This window comes from Gopherus flavomarginatus, chromosome 7 (genome assembly GCF_025201925.1).
Source record: "Gopherus flavomarginatus isolate rGopFla2 chromosome 7, rGopFla2.mat.asm, whole genome shotgun sequence".
NCBI classification, from domain to species: Eukaryota; Metazoa; Chordata; order Testudines; family Testudinidae; genus Gopherus; species Gopherus flavomarginatus.
The window spans coordinates 104999825-105012474 of NC_066623.1; positions in this window are offsets into that span (position 1 = coordinate 104999825).

Here is a 12650-nt window from a genome sequence, read left to right on the forward strand (position 1 = left end):
ATCAGTGCCAGCCCGGGGGAGAGACACACTTTCCAGCTAGGGTGTCCAGATCCAGATGTCCTGATTTTATATGGCCAGTCCCAATATTTGGGGCTTTGTCTTATATAGATACCAATTGCTACCACTTAGGGTGACCAGACAGCAAGTGTGAAAAACCGGGACGGGGGTAGGAGGGGATAGGTGCCTATATAAGAAAAAGACCCCAAAATCGGGACTGTCCCTATAAAATCGGGACATCTGGTCACCCTATAGGTGAGTTCCTTCCCTCACCCCTTCCCAGAGACCCCAGCAGCCAATCCCTTCCCTCAGACTGCGCTGCATTCATCTCTCTCTTGGACCCAGCAGCCCTGCTCTTACATGCTCCACTGCTTCCCATCTGTCCAGGCTCCCAGCAGAGCGGTGCCCCCAGACCTAGTGGTGCCCTAGGCGGTACCTGTTCTGCCTATGGCTAAGGACGGCCCTGATTTTAGTAGAGTCCCCGTACATAACCTCATGCATGCACATACACATATATTAGCACATGCTCTGCACATGTATTCAGACACTGCATGTGCACACACATGCTGTATGCAGAATCATATTGTATCTGCTCACAATACACACTGTTCATGGAAGTTCACTGCATGTTCATTAATCTGCACAAACACAAAATACACACATGTCCATACCTACATACATCATACATGCAGTAGGCTCACACCCTCTGCACAGACACTACCCACACAGATTTCCTTTCACATCATTGTTAATGTAGCACTTCTGATTTTTTTTAAATGTGGTTTATTTCTTCAGAGAGCAAAAATCAATGCAGATTATACAGAGACAAAACAGTATTAAATATAGCAAAGGGGATACAGGACAGAAGATAGAATCTCTCTCTATAAGGTACAGCAGAGAAAAATCCCACAATTAATTTCTCAGCTGAAATGTATTAGCTCTCTGAGAGAAGATGCCGCTCACCCCCACCTCTGAAAGGAAGGCCAGGATGTTAGCTAATACTCAGCTCAGTGCTTAATTAACCAAGGGAAACTCTCCATAGAGGTGCATCTTGAATGGCACAAATAATATGGAAATACAGTTTCTAATATAATACAATAAAGTCTCCAGACATGGCCATCCCATATAAATGATATCTAGGCCATTATTAAATGAAAGGACAATATAGCAGAGAAAGTAAGGGTAGTGAGCAATTCTGGCTTATCGTTAGCTAGAGATACAATGGTACAGAATCATTTGTGCTTTGGAATAACTATTTATCTCTTGAATACCATAAATGAAATCATCATCTTGGAAAGGGTTAACCAGTCATTTCAATCTTTGAATCATAAACCAATGTGAGCAAACGTCTCTCAAAACTATCGGTTGTTCTGATGAGATCCCCGGGACCGTACCACAGTGTAGCCTGGGAAAAACTCTGTAGATTAGGCACATCATTTTCAAAAATGCAGCAAAGCATGTCTGCGTAACCCCAGATAGAAAAGAGCCCCCAGATCTCATATGTTATCTTCTGTGAAGCATAAAATAAATGAGAGCTCTTTGCTGTGTAGTTTTTGTTTAACCATTTTGCTGCTGGTCCTCTGCACTACAGGTCTCAGATGTCTGTCATATAATTCTCTTTCAGCACGGTATATCAGATACTGAACTAATGCACTCCATAGTAGTTTCAGCAGTTTTCAGCTTTTTACTCACTTCAAGCCTTCTGCATTTAACCAATTTCATCCCTCTAGTTATGATTTCTATAGTGCATTTCTGGGAACAACATTTTGTTCTAGCTGATTCTTCATAATCAGGTACTTCTGTATGAATGCATCCATGTGTATGCTCATAACAGGTGCTGGATTGATAGTCCTGGAAACTGAAGCACTTATATACCAAACAGGTACAGTCTGGACAGTGATGATTTAAGCTTTCCTCAGTATGCCCCACCCTTGTCTTAGAGCAGTGGCTCTCAACCTTTCCAGACTGTTGTACCTCTTTCAGAAGTCGGATTTGTCTTGTGTGCCCCCAAGTTTCACCTCACTTAAAAACTACTAGCTTACAAAATCAGACATAAAAATACATAAGTGACAGAGCACACTATTACTGAAAAATTGCCGACTTTCTCATTTTTACCACATAATTATAAAATAAATCAACTGGAATATAGATCTTGTACTTACATTTCAGTGTATAGTCTAGAGAGCAGTATAAACAAGTCATTGTCTGTATGAAATTTTAGTTTGTACAGACTTCACTGGTGCTTTTTTATGTAGCCTGTTGTATAACTAAGCAAATATCTAAATGACTTGATATATCCCCTGGAAGAGCTCTGTGTACCCCCAGGGGTACCCCTGGTTGAGAACCACTGACTTAGAGGGACTGTCTTTAAAGCTAGATCAGTCTCTGTGTCCAATCAATCCTTGGCCTATCTTGGGAGCCTTCCAACGTTAATGTCAGTTGTGGTGGTGATGGTTTTTCTGATGTGAACCCCTGCCTACTGGCAGTGGGACTGAGAACAGGGCCGGTGCAACCAGTTAGGCAAACTAGGCGGCCGCCTAGGGTGCCTAGTGGTTGGGAGCGCCTAAAAGCCTGCTCAGGTGAGGCGGTGTAGTGGAGGTGAGCTGGGGCGGGGGCGCGGGGGTGGGCCGCCGCAGTAACAGTGGGGGGCGCACAGGGGAACCGCTCCCCGCCCCAGATGACCTCCACTCTGTCTCCTCCGCTGAGCACACAGCCCCTGCTCTAATTCTCCTCCAATCATCGCCGCAAGCCTGGGAGGGAGGAGAATTAGAGCAGCGCCGGCATACTCAGCGGAGGAGAGCTGGGGCAGGCTCCCCAGGCGGGGTTAGCTGCCATGGAGGGCAGGGGTCTCCCCGGGTGGGGTTAGCTGCTGCGGGGGGGGGGACTCCCCGAGCAGGGGGCTGAGTTAGCTGCTGTGGGGGGGCGGCTAGCTGGGGTGGTGCACGGTGGAAGTTTCTCCTAGGGCGCGAAACTTCCTTGCACCGGCCCTGACTGGGAATATCACACAAGTCCACCAAGCAACCCTCAGATTATAACTTTTGGTTTCAGCTGATCTGGGCTGGATTTATGCCAGAACTTTAGATTTTAAATGCTCTTTATTCTATTACTGCATCTCTGAGCCATCCACTCCCCCTGGCAACAACTTTCTTTAGGCAAGTCAAAACAATAAAAATATATAGTAAAGGGAAATCTTCAGGTTTGCAAGATGGAGTGAAAAAAATAAATGTTTGCCAACTAGACAATGACAAAACTGATAGCAAAAGAAATGTGACTTCCAAACTTCTTAGAGGGTGTCCAACAACAGAAAGTTTAACAAAAATGTATTTGGCAGAGTCCCTTTAATAACAACCATAAAAGATGTCATCAGTTTGCTCTGGTTTGTGAGTCAGCTAAAACACGATAAAGACTAGTCTTTACGTGCATTGATCCTAGGTCAATTTTGTTAATTAGCAAATGGCTGTTATGACATGGAATATGCCTCTGTCATAATAGCTTGGACCCAGTTCAAGAGGATGCTAGAGCCTTGATCCTACAAGTCCGTGTGCGGTATGCAAAAGACTGATTATGTACCATAGTGGGAGGTTGCAATTGACTTCAGTAGGTGTAAGATCAAGTCCATGTTTCTTATATTCAAGTATGAGCAGAGGCTGTGTGGAAATAGGTGAGGCTTAGACCAAAATGCAGTCCTCAGCATTAAGCAGAAGCCTTCTGTTCATGTTCTTATACTGCTCCAATCATCACAGAATCATAGGGCCAAATTTGTAAAGATATTTAGGTGTCTAACTCCAATTGAAATCAATGGCAGTTGGGCCCCTAAATACTTATAAAAATCTGTCCCTTAGTGCCTCAAGCTCTTTGCACTTCCACTCTCTCCATCCCTTCAGGCTTTAAAAGCTTCAGCTTTGCTCCTATGACTCTTGAGTTCAAAGTGACTTGGCTTCTCAAGGGTGGAAGCCCTTTCAGCTCCACCAGAGCTGTTGTGTCTTTACATCAGTCCTCTCTGTGAGTTACTTTGCCTTACAGGGAAGTTGTTTTGATGGGTTTTCCCCTTTGTTTTCAAATCAGATATCCCCTAACAAACACTAGCTAGGAACAGGTACAAAATCGTTTTTATGCCTCCCACCAGGAGCCCTTAGATATCTGTTCAGAAGGTGTATTGGCTGGTATTTCTGAGTCAGACATGAGATTGCCCAAGTACTGTTTTACAACACATGCACTTGAGAAGATGGTGAGTGAATAATACAAACTCAGTTGGAATCTCTCAGTTCCCAAAGCCTGGGGCACGTCTCAAGACCTTCCATTCTGACTCATAAAGTTAGCTTTCAGAACTGACATGCAGTTTCTGTATACTCAGCTGTGCTTTCTCTGTAATGGTTATTAACCTCCCTGATCAGGCCCCCACAATTAGGATTTATCTTGGTGCATGCCTGAAAGTCATACCTGCAATAATTTGATAAAGGATAAAAGGTGCACAAACCCATTGAATGCTCATGCCTTGCCAGCCCCATGTTATTTTGCCTGGTTGTTAATGTGTAAAGCAGATTCTAGCAAAAAAGAACAAGGTAAATCTGCCATTTATATGCAATGAATTTCCCTGCCCATTTGTCCTTCCCAGGAGTCATCCATGGTTTGAAGAGAACATTCAGTTACACTAATGACATCAGCCAACTTGCCAAGAGGGACTGTTAATCTTGGAATATTTGGTGTATGTATAAGGAAACTTCACTGAAACAATCTATCCCAGTATTTGTTATAAAAACTCCCTGAGGCTGGGTGTTTGGTCTCACAAACACTACAGCCTGGCTGTTCACGTTTCTGTGTGCACCACAAGGACAGAGAGAATGGAGGGGTGCACAGGTAGCTTTAAGCCATAGAGCCATTCAGGGGCCAGCACATTCAAAGTAGTCTCAGCGCTGCTGTAATTTTACACTCTGCTTCCCATATGCTATGGCCCTTGGGAAGTGGAGAACAGCTGTGCCTCAGTGCATTCAGCCACATCCCCTTCCTACCCCATCCCATCCTGACGGGTCCTATACCATACTCCTGCAGCTCTGTGTCAGGTGAAGAGTCCCCTTATGTAGAGCATATTACTTACTTCAGGGCCTATTTCCATTCTCTTTGGGACCCCTTAGTGGGAAGGTGAATCGGTCCCTATGGTAGGATTGATTTTATTTATCTTTAGGTGTTTTACATGTAACCTGGAGGTCAGTTGGGAGCAGAGATGAGGATGCTCCAGTTAAGTGAGACTTGGTTGCGAGTGAAGCTGGGTGGGCACCCTTAAGCTCCAGACATCCAGCCCTAAGAAACATCTCCTTATTCAGTCTTATTCTTATTGAAGAATTCTTGTTTTCCTCATCTGTAATTCACAAGAAGTTTAAGGTTGATATCTGCTTCTCAATTAAAATTTTTTTCTTTTTTTTACATATTCTGATAGTGCGTCTTCTGCAAATCTGGTATTTTAGAAAATTTCCAGATAACCAGGTGCTGCTCAGAGAGATGCAGCCTAAACTTTCTAATGCTCTTATGTGTGGAGACTATTAACTAGTGCATGTAAGAGTAAAAAGTCGTGATGTACAAATTGCCATTGAAATATCTCTTAGCAGAAACAAACAAAAAAAATAGTGCTGCTATATTATGATGGACAAGACTGATAGCACCATCAGTACTATTAAGGTTGCCAGATACTTCTTAGTATAAGACTCTGTTTTCAGTTACTTAAAACTTTGCCAAACTTTAACAGTTTGGGTTGAAATCTTCCATATGAGGTGTCTGGTTCAGGTTGAATTTTTCTGGGAAAATTTTAGCCAGATTTGTTCAGCCATTTCTGAGAAAGAGTTTAGAGAAAAATATGTTGTTTTGCCCTTGTTAAAAAAATTCTGGTGACCTTTTCTTTGAGAAGCTCTAGTATCCTCATGCTGTGGAGGAGGGACTTGAAATTTGGCTGGAAATTTCGCCTTTGTGCCTTTTGTCATCTCATTAAAATTCACCCAAATTTGGCCAAGTTCTAAACCTCTGAAACACTGCAGTTTGCACATGCTCATTGGAGACTTGCTGGAGTTGGTCTGTGTCTACGTAGCGAGTATGGAGGCAGTGACTCCTCTTATTTTATACATACACTGCTAACCAAACATTGGTTAGCACTGATGAGATTGGATGACGAGTGCAATCTAACCTGAAAGAGCATTGGCCCCAGCATGTTATTTTATGTGTAACTGTAGGAAAATATCAAAGGTGTTGGAAGAATGTAAAATGCTTTAGAACAAAGTATAATTATTTGTGGTCCAGAGGCCTGGTGTCAAAAAGTATTCTCTCCCCGTTTGACAGATGGGGAAAGCGAGGCAGACAAATTAAGTTACTTGCCCAAAGCCAAAGAAGGGGATTAGAGTCAGAGCAGAATTAACAGTCAAGTGTTTGTGCCTGCTTGGCCTGTGCTCAGAGCACTAGACTATCGGTGTCCCAAGTGTGTTTAGTCAACATGAGGCCCTTAAACGGCAATAAGATCAGGCTGCAATTCAACTATAGACTTTACAACCCTTTTCAAATGTTCCGTATGGGCTTATTCAAAATCAAACATGCAGATTACTGGGCTAAGCAAAATGAGTGTAGTTTTCTTTCAAGGAAATTCTTTTAGACACCTGCATTTCTGACACCTGCATCTCTGTATTTGAAACATATTGTACTACCTCAACCGTGTGCTCACAGCTAGTTAGGGGAGAGCAGCTGCCTTTCCCTTTGAGCTGACTTTGAAACTAGATGAATTCCCAACGATGTCTAAATAGAATGATGTGGCTTTAACTTACATCAAGAACATGACAACAATGACAAGTTAAAATTTTATAAGGGTGCCAACCATGCTATTTAAATTTTTTATAAAGAGATGATGTTAAAGTCTTACATTTTTTATAAAGAAAGTGACAAAAGACTTCTTTAAACGGCTCAGACAAGTAAACCTTAGCACAGGGGTCGGCAAACTTTCAGAAGTGGTGTGCCGAATCTTTATTTATTCACTCTAATTTAAGGTTTCGCATGCCAATAATACATTTTAACGTTTTTAGAAGGTCCCTTTCTATAAGTCTATAATATATAACTAAACTATTGTTGTATGTAAAGTAAATAAGGCTTTTAAAATGTTTAAGAAGCTTAATTTAAAATTAAATTAAAATGCAGAGCTCCCCGGACCAGTGGCCAGGACCCAGGCAGTGTGAATGCCACTGAAAATCAGCTTGCATGTCGCCTTCGGCACATGTGCGATAGTTGTCTACCACTGCGTTAGCAGCAGGACTCTAACAGATTTCAGTGTTATAGTGAGGATGATAGGACAGGTCGCATATAAGAATTGTCACTCTTTAAAACACACGTCTCTATAAAAAGTTCAAGTGATTGCTTGTGATTTACAGCAACATTATACAATGCCTTTTGATTTTAAAGTTGATTTGCAAATCATGTAGAAATCATCTTGAAAAATGGATGTAATCCAAATCCATGAAATGCAATCCCACGCTTCAAGAGGAAGCAGACAGGCCTTTGCTCTCTGCAGGATTTCTCCTTGCTAAGGAAGGGTGTTGCTTTCCTATTTCTAGCATTTGCCAATTTGTTTGAGGTTACTTAAATGTTTTAAAAAGTATTAAAGCAACAGATTACTATTGTCGTAAGGCCAAATTTCACATCCAGATGCACGATGTGTGTGGTCATGTATCTGTGGATTTCCTGTATAATTAAACAATGGTAACATTTAAATCAGCCCTGGGATATCCTATAGGGCCAGATTGTGTAAACCTTACTTATCTTGAGTAATGATTATTCATGCTACAAGTTGCATATTATAGGACTCCTAAGACAAGTGTGTGCTTTTCAAGATCAGTAAGAGTTGCACAATCTAGCCCATTGTTAGGGAATCTTATAATGATATGAAATTATTAGAGACTCTCTGAGGGCTATGGTCTGGTTTACAGGGACAAAACAAGCACCTGAGGGGAAAAAAGGCTTGTTCCCTGTTGTTTGTTTGCCAAATGACAAGCACTCCAAGGTGATCAGGAGAGTTCCACAGAGAGTAGTGTGTGTCTCTGGCACAGCTGAGATGCAGATCAGAACTTGCGTGATCTATAGGCGGCAGCTTTAACAGCTTAGCTGGAGGAGGAATATCCCTTTGGTTTAGCCTGTGGGAGCAGCTGAGCTATGTCTGTCTCACCTGGAACTTACTCTTTTCTCATCTATTATAGTAAATTATATCCATAGATGGATACAGTCTTCATGCATGCTGACTGCAAGCCACATGAAAGCAGCATCTGAACTGGATACAAATGTATGCATGCTGAATATTTGCTCTATGTAAATGGGAAATAAGCTGAATGCATGCTGAAAGTGACCTGCATGCAAGCAGCATTTAAGCTGCATGCTGGTTTGATAAGGTTAGACACATGTTCTCATTTCCAATCATTACTGCCAATCTTCAGAGATCTGCTTTTCCACTGTCCAAAAATCTACACAAGTGCCAAGGATAGTGGACCTTGTGAGTTATAGGCCTTAATAAAAATATACACCAACCTTTTATTAAACGAAAAGCACAAAAAAACTTTGGTGGAATGTGTGACGTTGCACTCTACATGATTTTATGAAAGTATGCTGATGAGTATGAATATAATGTAACTGGAATATGCTTCATGCAAAAGGTCTCTTGTACGGTATCATTAGAAAGCTTATAATCTACTGAGTGTGGTCATCCTATTTGTATAAATGTACCACTCTTGTATCTGAAACTAGAAATATGAAATATAACTCTGAGAGCCTATTGTAATTATGCAAAGTGTGGGCCATTAGTGGTGGTTTAGAATCTTGATGGCTCCCATTAACCAGGACAATTGACTGTAGATGGCTCTGTTTTACTTGTGAGTCTTCCTGAATACCGTGTGTGCTGGCAAGTGGATAATGAAGTCTTACAGTGACATGTGATCATGTCCCCTGAACTGGAATCCATCTTTAACCTGAGAAGGAAGTGGAGGGTGGTAACCGAGAGGAACAAAGGATTCCCGACTTATGCAAAACATATATAAATGGGTGGAACAGAGAAAAGGGGGCACCCATCATGAAAAATCCCCTAGTTACCACCTGAGCTGGAACAAGGGCTATACCAGGGGAAAGGATTGTGCCCAGACTAGGAAGGAGTCCAGTCTGTGAAAGAAACTTATTGAAACATCTCTGAAGGTGAGATTTTATCTGTATTCAGTTTTATTACTGTATTAGGCTTTGATATGCATGTTTTATTTTATTTTAATTGGTAATTCACTTTGTTCTGTCTGTTACTACTTGGAATCACTTATATCCTACTTTCTATATTTAATAAAATCATTTTTTACTTATTAATTTACCCAAAGTATGTATTAATACCTGGAGCTGGCAAACAGCTGTGCATATCTCTCTATCAATGTTATAGAGGGTGAACAATTTATGAGTTTACCCTGTATAACCTTTAAACAGAGTAAAACGGATTTATTTGGGGTTTGGACCCCATTGGGTGTTGGGCATCTGAGTGTTAAAGACAGGAACACTTCTGTAAGCTGCTTTCAGTTAAGTCTGCAGCTTTCGGGCACGTGGTTCAGACCCTGGGTCTGAGTTGGAGCAGATGGGCGTGTCTGGCTCAGCAAGACAGGGTGCTGGAGTCCTAAACAGCCAAGGTAGAAAACCAGGAGCAGAAGTAGTCTTGGCACATCAGTTGGCAGTTCCCAAGGGGGGTTCTGTGATCCAACCCATCACAGAATGCTTTGGGGTCTTTGCAGCCCCCACTAAAGTTCCCAGGGGTCTCTTCAGTGAGCCAGAAATGGTATTTGGTGCAGAAAAGAGTTGACTACAGCTGTCAGGCAGCCTGTGGAATCAACTTCTAAGTTCAGCATCAAAAAACACTAAACAAATAATCAAATGTTTAAATGTAGCTGGCTGAGGTTGCAACCTGCCTCTGTTAGACACACCTAGAAGTTTGAGTCAGTTTTCTTTTTCTTCCCCCAAGTCAGGGTCTTGCATAGATTTTTCTATCCTGGCAAATTTGTGAGAGGCTGATAGTCATATTAGACCCAAGAAGAATATAAATAATAGCCTCATTGCACAGCTAGTAACTTGTCTGTTTCAGATAGGAGCATATTCTATTTTTTAAACTCAACACTCAAAATTTCAGACAGGAGACCAATCCCTGTACTATTTTTTCCAAAAATCTGAGTTTGTCTGCTTATGATTTTAAGAACACAACAAAAGACAAAATTGATTGCTACAAGATTTTTTCTTCTTTGCTCATACTTGTCACTTGAAAACAACCTTGAAAAATAAAATGTGGCAAAAGATTAGTTTAGAAAAGCAGCATCTACTCACTTTGGATTATTTTGGGAAATAAAAATAGCTGAGGCACTGGGGTTTGAAACATCAGCTTCTGCACTCGTCAGATTGGATCTTTTCCAACAGGGAATTTTTGACGGAAGTGATTGTCTATCTGGATCAATGCAGCCACCGCTCCCAGGCCTCTCTCTACAAAGAGGAGATTAGCAATAGAATGAAAATGTGTAGGGCTGGCACTAATCAAAGGAACTCTCTTTAAAACTAGAATTACTTTATCTGTATTTTCTTTTAAATGGGTGGGTGTCACATTCTGGGGTGCAGTCGAGACCAGTGAGGGGTTTTGTGACAGCCTGCCCTGCAACCTTGGGTGCCTCATGCAGCTTTGCTGCTGTAGCTCCTAATCTGGACCGCTCACAAAGAGCCTGCCGGCATGCAGGTCACACCCTGAGTGTGTGTGTACGCCTTCAGTGCAGCCCTGGTCCAGCAGCTCTCACCCCAGCAGCCTGTCAGCAACACACCACTCACACTCCGACTTCCACCGGCCTTAGTTCTTACTTGTAACACGCTCCCAGTCCCAAATTTTCCCAAAATTTTTCTGTACTGTTCCACTCATCTCCTGGATGTTCAGATATTAAGATCTGTTGCCCCCTGTAAAGAGTCAATATTCAACAGTTTGCTACTTTAACTGGAGTTACGAAACAGCTCAGTTTAAACACCACACTTGTTGGGTTTAGATTAAAAAATAAAACAAGATTTTTAACAAAAGAAGTTGGATTTTAAGTGAATTCAGGTATGAGAGATAAAGATAGAAACAGTCACAAATAAAAGTGAAAACATACTGTAACCCTTCTGCCAGGTGAAGCCAGCAGCAACCAGGGCCAGGTTCAATGTCTAGGGGTTCCTTTCCATTGATACAACAGAAAACCAGTCGAGCCCCAACCCAGTAACCTGGGAAAATTACACACCACTCCTGGGCACCTCTGAGAGGCAATACTTCCCTACTTGCAAGTAGAGAGTCTGAGTGTAGAAAAGAAACTTCTAATAAAAGGAGGGAAGTAACTCGATGTTAATTTGGGAAAACATGGCAAACAGGGTTCATAAATATAAACCATGAGCAAAAGGCACACCCCCAGGTAGGTTGGGCAGTGTCCTTTTCCCCTCCGGTTCTTAAGTCCAGCAACCCAAAAGTCCCTTTAATGTGCACATCCCTTCTTTGCACCCCACTCACAGTTGCTGTCCTTGGTCAGTGCAGACCAGAGTTCAGAGGTGCTGTGGTGGGGCAGTTGCCCCACCTCTATGAGAGATTGGGCTAGGGCAGACCAGAGCAGCTGCGCCACGAGGTAGCCAATCAGGGAAGGCCTGCGAGCGAGCCAATGAGGACTGAGCAAGTGGTGGCCAATCTGGGCCAGGCTCAGCCTATATAAGGAAGGTCTGTCTCCTGAGCTAGGAACCAAGCACCTGGGACAGTGCAGGGAGCTCCAGCCCACTAGCTGCCAGGCTGTAGGCCCTGAGGGAAGGGCCTAAAGGTGCAAAGGGTCAGAGGGGAAGTAACCAGGGAGAGCGGACAGCAAGCGAGGGAGGCTGCCACTAGAGGGTCCCTGGGTCAGGACCCAGAGTAGCGGGCGGGCCTGGGCCCACCCCTTCCCCGTTATATTGCAACTGGCTGTGGGAAGTGGCCATATTGGACTACACCATACCCCTGAGGGAAGAGGTTAGGCTTTGGGAGTGGTTGGCCACTGCGGCAGGTGAAAGACTGCTGTTAGCTCCCTGCCCCCCTTCTCCCCTGGAAGGGGGTCAGAATGGGCTAGGGGGCACTGCTGGAAGGCAGTGTCCTGAAGGGGACACTGTGAGCAGAAGGGAGCAACATGGGTCCAAGCACCAACAGAGGGCAAGAGACAGATGGTACATCACCAGGAGAAGACGCTTCCTATGGACTGAGCTAATTCCCAGAGCGACCAGCGGGAGGCGCCAGTGGTGGTGACTCCCAACACCGTCACAGGTGCATCTGCACAGTTCACCTCCCACCTTGGGTGGAGGAGGGTGATAAGGAGGCACCTTACTTATTCTGCTGCTCAGGCATTCACTTGCTGCCCCTCTCTGCGGGGCACTGCTCTGGGCTCTGCTAACCACTGCTCCTCACCACCTGGCTGCCCTGCCAGTCATGGTTCCTCACTGCCTCACCAGCTGACTGTCAGTCACCTTCTGCTGCCACCTGCCTCTCTGCTATGACCTCTGCACATCAGTCTCTTAGTAATTTTCCTTCTTTACAGGCTGGGCAGAAACACTGCTGCATCTAGAGTAATTTCAGCTCTGATTGTGCATTTAAAATAACA